Genomic DNA, 12,700 nt, shown 5'->3' with positions numbered 1-12,700 from the left:
AATTCAATTCAATCCAATTCAATAAAACGTTATTGACTGATGTGGGTCGTTTTCAAAAAAAATTCGCCAAATCGGTCCAACTTTTTTTCGACAAAAATCGTTATTTTGCTTTTAGGTCTGGAATCTGCATTCATTTATTTGTTAAAAACTGAAGTAAGCCACTTTAATGACGAGTATGAAGAACAATATCTTTAAAATGCGAGATCTACTGTGTGAAGGAAATCACGAATAACACTAACAGGCAAAGTTTGACAGTGATATCCTCCACGCTTTTAGAAGCGCTAACCAGAGATATAGCGTGACATAGCGAAGTGTGTTGCACGGACTGTGAATTCAGCTCACTGACCGAGGAGAGTTGATGTTGTAAATCGCAACGAAGATATCGTTACACTTAACCACTGTCTGGGGACAGAAAGGGGTTGTCACAGTAATCGACCGGGAGAAAGGAAGCCCGAGTAAAGCACTTAACAGGTAAATGGAATAAGCATTTGAATATCGCTAATGTTTATCGCATAAGTTGAATCGACTAACACTGTAAGCTGTAAACATAGCAGACAGATATCTAAGACAAGATGTCCGCTATTTATGTTTGTGCAGTGCGTCATATAACCGGTCGGAAAGGAAGATAGTAGCCAGATGACAGTATGAAGGATCTGAGAAGTCACCGAAGTATCATGCAGACCCGCATAGCTGAGATTCGACGGGATTTCGAGAAGCTAGTGCAAGGTAATGGTTGTCCGTATAGTTGGACCATAGAGGTCACAGGGCGATAGAAATTGAGTAGACCGAGGTCGCCAGTAGAAGGAATTAGTAGTTAAATACATTTCCTAGTGAACGGCCATAGACGCTGTGTAATTCTGTGTATGAACAGAGTTAAAATATGTCTACAAGCTCTTAATTACTTAAGATATAAGGAATGTTTAGTAGGAAGAGCGGACGGTGATTTAAGTCTGCCGGAATAGGAACTATAACTGGTTTTTTGACCACACACGAGCCGTGAGTCGATACCCGTAAAATAGATATCGTGTGCCTGTGAGTTCACGGACTGTTTGTGTATTTCTCTACCAAAGTGAAGGGTAGAGAGTTTTGTTAGTGCAATTGTGTACGAGATTGTAATCTCAATACAATACAATACAATACAATACAATAACTTTATTAATCTCTAAAAGAGAAATTACATTGCTGAGCGTTTGTGTCCGTAATAATAACATACATAAAACATTCAAAATAAACATTTGTTCTTTGTCCTGAGAAAATATAGCACATTGGTTATCACATAAGAAAGTATATTAAAAATACATTAACATGCATTCACCATCAACAATGCACAAAAGAAAGTCAGCACCTTGCCGGTTATCACAAATTGTCTAAGAGAGTAGAATGCAAAACAAAATCAACAATACTGAAACAATACAGAACACTGACCCCGTGCATCAGAGCAACAACACCAGCATCTACCGCCCCACCTGAGAATTGAAGATGTGAATTGCAGATGGAATGAACGAATTTCTGTAGCGTGTGGATCTTGCAGTTGGTTGTCTGAATCTGTTGCTCCTGTCTGTCCGTCTACTGTCAAATTCCGGTCTGAGTGGGTGCGAGTCGTCAGCCAAAATCTTCTGTACCTTGTCAGTCAGTCGTCGTTCATGTGTTGATGTGAAATTGTCCTGCTTCCTCCCAACCACCCCACTTGCTTTCCTGATGAATTTATCTAATCTATCCCTGTCTTGCTTGTTGATATTGCCACCCCAACACACGGAGCCAAAGTACAACACACTATTGCACGTTGAAGTGTAAAACATCTGAAGGATTTCTTGTCTGATGTTAAAAGACCTGAGTTTTCTCAAAAAGTACAGGCGAGAGTGGAGTTTCTTCACAAGGGCATCAGAGTTTGGTTTCCATGTCAACTTATTGTCTATAATCACCCCCAAATACTTATACTGCTCTACCTTCTCTACGACCTCCCCCTTGATCACTATCTCCCTGTGTACATGTTCCCCCCTCCTGTTGTCCATTGTCATTTCCTTTGTCTTCCCCACATTAAGCTCTAAATAGTTGTTTTCACACCACCCCACAAACCTATCTACCTCCTGCCTGTAGTCAGAGTCGTCGTCAACAGTCAGCAGTCCGGTCAGTCCAGTGTCGTCAGCAAACTTGGTTATGGGGCAGGAGTCACTAGAACTTCTGAAATCTGCTGTGTAGAGAGAAAAAAGAAAAGGTGAGAGTACTGTGCCTTGTGGTGCCCCTGTGTTTGTGCAGATTGTGTCTGAAACTGATTGCCCCCCCACCCTAACATACTGTGGCCTGTTTGTCAGGTAGTCCATAACCCAGAGAATGGTGGCTGCTGGGACATTCATGCTAAAAAGCTTCTCCGCCATTAAATGAGGCTGTATAGTATTAAAAGCGCTGGAAAAATCAAAGAACATCAAGCGAATATAAGAGCCAGGCTTTTCTAAATGAGAGTAGAGAGTAATCTCGAGTTGTTTTTGCCTACAAAACTGTGAGTACCGGATTTTTGAATACCTAACATTTATGTTTATGATTGTGTGTATGTTGTCATAGCTGAATAATACAGTGGAGGGAACCTACATTTAGAGTTGTGTTTGATTCCTGTATGACAGCATATTAGCTCATTTGCATTCATTCACATCCTGTTGACGCGTTTCACACACATAATGTCGTATGCGTGGAAGTTACATGATGTCTGCAGTCAGCGTATATTCTGCGTATTGCTTGATACTGTCTTCATTTCTGTGGCTGCATGCTGCCCCAGAACTCGCCTGTGACCTTCGGTGAAGGTCAAGGTCATTGAATATTGGTAAAAATAGGTTTGACACCTCAGGCTATAAGTATGCGAATATGAAAGCTCTGCTGCTGTCATCTCTAAAATGTGTTGATGACTATGAATGCGGGGAATGAAATATGACGAGGGCTAAATTTAGGTGTAGGGTTAAGAAACTGCCTGCAATTTAATTGTTTGTGCATTGGACTTGATGTTTACATTTTCAATATAGCTCGAGAAATATGTGGGCTACAACATATAATATCTTAAGGCATTTTCGATATCTCCGAGGCATTATGTTTTACTTTTTAAATAAAAAAAACAGCCATAGCATTACGCACAATGCGCATACAATATTGCAAACGTTTGCGTACTGTACATTTCTCGCTGCATTCCATTCAAAAATAGCATTTTGTCTACTTTCTGCATTTTAAACAGAATTTAAAACCCTTTAAGTAGAGATTTTTTTTAACCGTTATCTTTTCGTTTTTTGTGTGTGCAAAATACAGAATTGGTTACACAGTTTCGGAATTCGCCTGTGACCTTGTGTGAAGGTCAGGGTCATTGGTCATCAAATGTTAGTAAACATATTTTTGACACCGTAGGCTATACGTATGAGAAATATGAAAGCAATGCTTGCTTCCGTCTTTGAAATGTATTGATTTCTATGAATGTGGAGAATGAAAAATGAAGACCGCGAAATTTAAGGGGTAGGGTTGGGAAATTGTCTGCAGTTTCATTTTTTGGCATGGAACTTGATCACATTTTTACTATAGCTCTAGAAATAAGTGGGCTATAACATATAACATTTTAAGGCACATAGCACACTTCTTTGTACTGTACATTTTTTGCTGCATTCCATTCAAATGATTCATATCTTCTATTTTCCGAATTGTAAACAGAATGTACAACCCTTCTAGTATATGATTTTTATCCCTTTCTGTTTGTGTTTTACAAAATACTGAAGTGGTTACAAAGTCTGGGAACTCACCTTTGACCTTATGTAAAGGTTAAGGTCATGGAATGCTGGTAAACATTTTGTTGACATCGTAAGGTATAAGTATGCGAAATATGAAAGCTCTGCTTGCTTTCATGTCTGAAATGTATTGATGTCTATGAATGTGGGGAATGTAAAATGTCGACCGCGAAAGTTTGGGGGTAGGGTTGGGAAACTGCCTACAGTTTCATTTTTTGGCATGGGACTTGATGTTCACATTTTCACCATAGCTAAAGAAATGAATGATCTACAACATATCAAATTGTAAGGAATTCGGAATTATTCTAAGGCATTTTTTTTTTACTTCATTAAATGAAAAACTGCAATAGCGCAACGAAAAATGCATATAAAAATACTCTATAAAACATTACAAACGTCTTTATTTTGTGACAATCTTGCTGCATTCCATTCAAACAACGCATATCTTCAATCTTAAGGATCTTAAACAGAATTTACAACCCTGTTAGTACAGATTTTAATTGTTTTTCTGTTTGTGCTTTTAAAAAATACTGAATTGGTTATAACGTTTCAGAACTCGCAAGTGACCTTGTGTGAATGTCAAGGTCATGGAATGTTGGTAAACATATTTTTTTTTATACTGTTGGCTATCAGTATGTGCAATATTATAGCTCTGCTTCTGTATGAAAGTGGGGAATGTAAAATGGCGACCGCGAAAGTTAGGGGGTAGGGTTGGGAAACTGCCTGCAGTTTCATTTTTTGGCATGGGACTTGATATTTAAATGTTCACCATAGCTCGAGAAATGAATGATCTACAACATATAAAACTGAAAGGAAATCGGAATTATTCTGAGGCATCTATTTACTTCTCTATATGAAGAAAAATGTAATTGCGCTAAGTACAATTAATTAGAAAAGACGGTAAAAAAAACTACCAAAGTAATTTGAAATGTAATTTCTTGCTATGTTCTCATAGGTATAGCATTCACTTCCCCCCACAATTATCTATCAAGTGGCTACTACATTCGTACTGTCGAATATTAGCCGTTATCTTTATGTACCCATTTTCACAAAAATCAGAAGACACACGGTTATTTAAAAAAATCACAAAACATCAAAAGTGCATGGGACTAGAAAAGTTCTCTGCAGATATGTAATGTAGACAGAATGTTCTTTCTCCCACAAAAGTATTACCAACTTCTAATTACTCTGACCATAACTAGGCAGATCCCTTAAGTCAAGCTGTCGAAGGTACAGATTTAAACTTAACGCACTGCATTTTTTTTCACTAAGACTGTATACTCGATCGTAGCATCGTCAGTCCACCGCTCGTGGCAAAGGCAGTGAAATTGACTAGCCAGAATAGTGCGGTAGTGGTTGCGCTGAGCAGGATATCACGCTTTTCTGTATCTCTATTCTGTTTAACTTCCTGACCTTGTTTTTAATCCAAATATATCATATCGAATGTATTTTTGGAATTAGGAGCCGACAAGGAATAAGATGAAATTGGTTTTAAATCGATTTTGGAAATTTAATTGTCATCATAATTTAATTGTTTGAGCTTGTTTTTAATCCGAATATAACATATTTATATGTTTTTGGAATCAAAAAAGGATGAAGAATCAGATGAAATTGTTTTTGGATCGTTTTATAAAAAAAAAATTGTAATTGCAATTTTTAGATTTGTAATGGCCAAACTCATTAATTAATGTTTAAGCTTCCAACCTGCAATGCAATCCCAAAGTCCAGGCTCGGTCGAAAATTGCTTGACCAAAATGTCAATCAATTTCGATTAAAAATGAGGGTTTGACAGTGCTGCCTCAACTTTTACAAAAAACCGGATATGACGTCATCAAAGACATTTATCGAAAAAATGAAAAACCATTCCCTGGAACTCTCGTGTAAACTTTTATGCAGATCGGTCCAGTAGTTTAAATCTGAATCACTCTACACACATACACAGACAGACAGACAGACAGACAGACAGACAGTCACACACACACACACACACACACACACACACACACACACACACACACACACACACACACACACACACTCACACACCACGACCCTCGTCTCGATTCCCCTTCTATGTTAAAACAGTGAGTCAAAACTTGACTAAATGTAAAACAACAACAACAACAACAAAAACAACAACACACAACCACATTAACAAAAACAGCAAGATCGTACTTACGACTATCTCTGACTGTGTTAGCTTTGCTAACGATGCACAAGAGAACAAATATAAGAGAAATAGCGCCCTTCATATCTGGAATCAAATAAGCAAACGACGCTGAATTAGAAAGACTGCTATATAGTCAATGGTAAGGAATGACAATGCTCACCAGCAATACCAATTAATTAAACAAAGAAAATAAAACTCATTATCATTGTATTCAGTGCTGGAGATCATGATGATGGTGATGTCGATGATGATGATGATGATAATGATATTAAAGACGACGACGTTGATGTTGACGAAGACGACGACGACGACAATGATGAGGTAGATGATGACAATGACGATGACGATGATGATGATGATGATGATGATGATGATGATGATGATGATGATGATGATTTTTTTTTTTTTTCTTTTCTCTTTTCTTTTTTTTATTCTTTCTCTTTTTTTTTAATTTTTTTTCTTTTTTCTATTCTCTTTTGAACCTCAGTTACAATATGACTCGCTACGAGTATGATACTGTGAGCGAAGCTGAACAGTTTAAACGTAAACATAATGGGTTATAAATAATAATAATATCATTCTTTCGTTTAACATGGACAATCTTCGAAAATGTACAATATTTTCAATCAATTATAATTTAGCTATAATTCTCTCCGTCAACTGGCATTTGCACACTTTCTCTCTTTCTCTATCCTCTCTCCCCATCCTCTCTCTCCCTCCCCTCCCCTCTCTCCCTCTCTCTATCTTTAATCGTTCTCTCTCTCTCTCTCCCCCTCTCCCCTTCTCTGTCTCTCTCCCTGCCACTCTCTCTCTCTCTCTCTCTCTGATACTGTGAGCGATGCTGAACAGTTTAAACATAAACCCTACCATTCTCTCTCTCTCTCTCTGATACTTTGAGCGATGCTGAACATAAACAGATAGGGTTATAAATAGCAATAATATTCTTTCGTTTAACATGGACAATCTTCGAAAATCTCTCTTTCTCGCTCACTCTCTCCCACCCCTCCCTCCGTTCTTTCTCTACCTCTCTCTCTCTCTCGCACCCTCCCCTTTCCCCCTCTCTCTCTCTCTCTCTCGTCCTCTCTCTATCTCTCTCTACCTCTCTCCCTCTCCCTCTCCCTCTCCCTCTCCCTCTCCCTCTCTCCCTCCCTCACTCTCCCTCCCTCACTCTCTCTCTCTCTCTATTACCATGGTTGTGTTTAAATGAATTAATAATAATGATATATTTTGCTGTTCGTCATAATTGTTTTCATCATTGGTTCACCTTAGTTAATACATTGACATTTGCAACGAGTCATTTACAATAGCATGATAGTACTGGGTTTCTCAGTCAAAAAGCCGAATGGAGAGCTCTCTTTCAAATATACAATTTGGGTCAAAGCCTTCTCCGTATTTGTATATACTTATTGACATTTTTGCAACAAGCAGAATAAAGTTAATATTTCTTATAGTTTGGTCCTGTTGCTTGTTCGGTTGGAAACCAAATAAAACGTCAGTTTCTTTTAATTTTATCTGTGAACCTGTTTTTATATAAATTTGCTTTTCTACGTTCTTCCAAAAAAGTGATATTCTTGGGCATTTAAAGAAAAAATGTTCAATAAAATCAATATCTCCACACAGACTACAGCGATTGTTTTCACGTTTTTTCATTTTGTGTAGTAAGATATTAGTGGGATAGATATTATGCAATATCTTCCAGTGAAGTAGCCTTAGTCGCTCTTCCTTGGTGCAGTTGTTTGCTATCATCCAATGATTTCTTTCTATTTTATAGTTATATTTATTCATCCAAAAATGTATTGAGCAAGGGGTATTTGCTTTTTGTTTGGTAAGTAGTGATCTAAATTTTTTGGGAGTCCAGTTTTTAAGAGATTGAGGTTCTAGAGAGACAGTCGCTTCTTGAGTTTGGTTATTGTCAGCTCGCAATGATTGCGCAATGAGCGCGGTTCGCATTGCGTTATAATCAAACAGCAGAGCAGGGTAGTCCCCGATTTGTTCTGCAATACGTGCGAGTGGTAATAATCCCTCGTCTGTCCATATATCTTGGACGTAATTTATGTATGCATTTGTCCATCTCTTGAAGAACAGAGGTCTGTTTCTGTACATTATCTCTTTGCTATTCCAGAGACAGGTATATTTGAATTCAGTATTGGACAGGTATATATTTCTGAATTCAAGCCATTTAATTAGACATGATTTCCAGAATTTAGATTTGACTTTTTCGAGTCCTAAAAATGTTTTTGGATTGGCAGTAGCATTGAGGCAGCAAAGGTTTGTTCCAACTTCATTAAAGATGTAGGTTGGTATTAATTTCCATTTGGCAGATGTGTCTATTTTTAACTGAGTTATCCATGTCATCATAAAGGAGGCTTGCATATCTATTATGTTTATCATATTACAACCTCCATTCTCCCCTACGTTGCACATTACACATCTTTTTACCTTTTCAAAGGCTCGCGTATTTGTGTACTTCTTTTTCCATAAAAATCGAAATAAGATTGTATTTACTTTCTGTAGGATAGTGGCTGGAGCACTTAAAGCTTGCATTGGGTATACAAATTGTGAAATCAAGAAACTTTTTACAATACATAATTTGCCTGTGATACTAAGGTTTCTTTTAGACCATATGCTTATTATTCTTTCTATTTTTTCGATTCTTACCGACCAATTCTCATTTATGTCTGATGCAGTGACATCATTTTTAAAGAGTATACCTAAAATCTTTAGTTGTTTTTTCCATTTTAAGTCACAGAGATGTTCTCTGCTGTCCTTTTGAGATCCTAGCCACATTGCTTCCGTTTTGTTTTTATTAATTTTTAGTTGTGATATTTTCGTGAAATCAGTGACAAGCTTCATTGCATTTTCCAGATCTTGTTTTGGTTTAAGCGTGTTTATTCAAATTCTCATACACACGTTTCAAACAATAACAACATTGAGAACGTTAACAAGCAGATTGCTTATGGACACGTTCTTGAACTTATAATCAATACACATTCAGATAGCAAAACATGGCGAACAAGTGATAGCTTCAACACTTATCTTGATAATCTTTAATTATATTTTATACAAATAGGGTAAAGAGAGAGAGAGAGAGAGAGAGAGAGAGAGAGAGAGAGAGAGAGAGAGAGAGAGAGAGAGAGAGAGAGAGAGAGAGAGAGAGAGAGAGGGAGAGGGAGAGAGAGAGAGGGAGGGAGAGAATGCCTGGCTACATCAATTGCACAGTTAATATAATATCAGCCGAAGCGATTAGTTAACATAACATAGTCTTGTACAACAGAGAATATTTTCGTGTTCAAGGATATAGTTAAATCAGTATTTCCAAACAAGAGTGTTTTGCAGTCCAGAACGTGTGTTGGCAGACTATTGAATAAAATGGTTCTATGTTCTTTAAATTTTGGACAGTGTAATAAGAAATGTTCAGAATCTTCCGGGCATGCTCCACACGTACATTCTAAATTATCAGAGAGGTGTCGGTTCACTAAGTCTTGTTGCAAATCGCTCATGTTTAATCTCAACCTGCTGTGAAGTACCTGTCCCTGGCGGTTGCCTAAATAATAATACGGTGGAACAACAACATCTCCATCGGTCAAATACCTTTTAAATTCACCAACTGACTGCGTTTGTTGTATATTTTCTGGAAGATTATTCCACAAAGCTGTCGTTGAAGGAAAAAATGAAGATTTATATAACTCACTTCTGCACAATGGAAACTTACGTTCAAGAGGGCGTCGTCTGTGGTAAGGATTTACATCGGAAACCAGGACCGGCAGTTTGGAATATAAATATTCTGGGGTTAAACGATTTACAATTTTATAATACAGCAAAAGTTTATGACGACGTCGCCTTTCTTTCAGGGGCACAAAACCCGATTCGTTATACAGTTTTTGGTGGCTTGTGCCACGTACTGCACCTACAATGATTCGGATTGCATCGAGATGCAATGTCTCCAACTCGTCTGCCAAACACTGTGTACAGTTATCCCAGATAACGTCCGCATAATCAAACAATGGTAACATAAAGGATTTATATATAACTTCAAGTGATTTTCTGTTTAAACGATGCTTGAATAAACCAAAACACGCAATTGACTTTCTACATTTAGCAATTAGACTTTTTATGTGGGAATCCCATTTACAATTACCTTGTAGAATGACGCCAAGGTGCTTGTGATTTTCAACATCAACTAAGTGTGCATCTTCGAAATACAATGGTGGAAGTAAAACATTTTGTTGCCTACAAATGTCCAACAATTCTGTCTTTTGACAATTAAAAGTGACTTTCCATTTAGAAGCCCATGTGCGAATTTTATCCAAATCAGAATTCAAAATCTCTGCTCGTACATCATCGTTATCTAAACTTAAATACATACTCGTATCGTCTGCAAAGAGTTTCAACACTGATTCAAGACCAACACCAATATCGTTAATATAAATGAGAAATAAAAGAGGTCCTAAGACAGAACCCTGAGGGACACCAGCAGAAGGGGTAGCATAACTTGATTTGGTTCCTTTCAATACTACTGCTTGTCTGCGATCGCTCAAGTAATGTTCAAACCAAACAAGCAAGGGACCTCTTATACCTATCGCCTCAAGCTTGTGGAGCAGACCGCGATGCCAGACTTTATCAAAAGCTTTTGATACATCAAAAAATATTGCCTGTGACATAATGTTTTTATCAAGTGCAACACAAAAATCATCATATATACTCAATAGTTGATAAACAGTCGAATCACCAGCAATAAAACCAGATTGGCAGTGTGTAATCAAATCATAATTTTTCAAATAACCAAACACACGGATTTGTATACACTTTTCGAGCACCTTCCCAATACAACTCAGCAAAGAGATTGGACAGTAGGTTGAAAAAGCACTTATATCGCCTTTCTTAACAATGGGCGTAATGTGAGAAGTTTTCCAGACAACCAGAAAAAAAACCCTCAGACAAGGATCTGTTAAAGAGAACTGTAAGCGGTGGAACGATAACAGGTAATCCATCTACAAGCAATTTATTATGTATTCCGTCAGGGCCCACGGCCTTGGATAAATTTAAATTCCTTAACACTTGGACAACTTCAGCTTCTGTTAATTCAAAAGTCGATAAAGATGTATTACACCAATTTGCCTCGGGCAGGGGATCGTCTGGATTTTCAACTTTAGACTGGCTTTCAAAATAATTATTAAACAAAATCGTTTTTTCACAAATGTTATCAATAATTTTTCCATTATCTTCTAGCGGTGGAATTTCGTTACATGCAACACCTTTTTTCAACAGATCTTGTTTTCCTTGTAATAGCATGCTAATGTCGTCAGCGTACATTGCTAATTTTATCATATCAATTGAGTTGTTAGTCTCTATCTGGGAGCGAGGTAATCGAAGTCCGTGTATGCTTGGATCGTTTCTAATCTTTATTGCAAGAATTTCCAGTCCGAGAATGAAGGCCATTGGCGAAAACTTGGCGAATTCCTGTCTCAATCGGGAATGGTTCGGAAATCCAGCCAAGGTAGTTAATACTACTTTCGGTCTCATTTGTGAGAACTTTAACCCAATGCGTAAAATTCTCGCCAAATCCGAATTTTCTGAAAGCCCATAGCATGAATTCCTTGGAGATAGAGTCAAATGCACGTGTATAATCTAGGGCCAATAAAATACCGGGTTTATTTTCATTATTCATATGTTCAATTACGTCATCTATTAATCGGATAATATTACTAGCTTTTCTACCCTTAATGAATCCCACTTGATCCTCTGAGATCAAATCACTTATAACATTCGACATCCTAAGCGCAAGGCATTTTGCTAATAATTTATAGTCTGTATTTGTAAGGGAGATGGGTCTCCAGTTACACAAGTTATCTCTTGTGAGGTCTTTTCCTTTATGGATTAAGGTTATAATAGCTCTTTTTTGTGAGGGAGACATTTCTCCTACATGAAAGGATCTTTGAATCGAGCCTAATAGTAGCTCTCTTATTCTCGACCAAAAGAATTTAATAAAACTTGTAGTCATTCCGTCACATCCCGGTGAAGAACCATTTTTCATGCTTTTTAACGCTTTAAGAAGTTCTTGTTCAGTTACTGGGTTTTCTAACGCTTCAGTTTGTTCTCGTGTCAGTTGTGGGATATCAGCTTCTCCTAAAAAAGTATTAGCCTGTGCCTCTGAGAAATCATCGGTTTTCTTAAAAACGTTTTTGTAGAATTTAACTTGTTCTTGTAGGATATCGCTTTGGGCGGTGACTGTGTTACCTTCTGCAGTTTGCAGTTTATCCATGATCTTCATGTTGGCTCGCATTTTTTCAAGCCCAAGAAAATATCTTGTGTTCTTTTCTCCTTCAGCAATATAGTTTTCCTTTGATCGCTTTTGGGCGCTTTTTGCCTCATTTAATTCGTGGAGTTCTAGATTTTGTTTAACCTGGCCTCTGTGAGTCATAAGGTGTACATCATAAGGGTTGGAAGCCAGTTTTTTGTCCGTTTCATTAAGCTCTTTCGTAAGCAGGGAGCGTTCGGAAATTAATTTTCTTTTCTTTTCTTTACCATAAGCAATACAAAATTCTCTGATTTTAATTTTACATAGGTCCCATCTTATTTGCGGATCCATATTATCGGTTTCGATAACATAGTTCTCAATTAAACTGTTCATTTTTATAACAAAATCAGGGTCATTAAGATGATTGTCGTTGAATTTCCAAAAGGAGGGTCCTTTTTCTACTGGGGAGATGCAGTACTTCAGTCGAATTAGTCGGTGATCGGTGTGTGCCATCGAGATATTTTCACACTCATAACA

The 12,700-nt window shown here is 37.4% G+C and overlaps 1 long non-coding RNA gene across 1 annotated transcript in view; it reads right to left on the bottom strand.

The window, feature by feature from the left end:
• The window catches only part of LOC138947812 (uncharacterized), a 28,485-nt gene that overhangs the window by 1,375 nt on the left and 14,410 nt on the right, over nucleotides 1-12,700 (bottom strand). Inside the window, exon 2 of the long non-coding RNA XR_011449820.1 lies at nucleotides 5,935-6,009. This is a non-coding gene — a long non-coding RNA (uncharacterized lncRNA). The remainder of the gene's footprint in view (nucleotides 1-5,934; nucleotides 6,010-12,700) is intronic.

This window comes from Littorina saxatilis, linkage group LG14 (assembly GCF_037325665.1).
Source record: "Littorina saxatilis isolate snail1 linkage group LG14, US_GU_Lsax_2.0, whole genome shotgun sequence".
Taxonomy (NCBI): domain Eukaryota; kingdom Metazoa; phylum Mollusca; class Gastropoda; order Littorinimorpha; family Littorinidae; genus Littorina; species Littorina saxatilis.
Note: the sequence above shows the minus strand (reverse complement) of the source record. Positions and strands in the feature narration are given on the sequence as shown.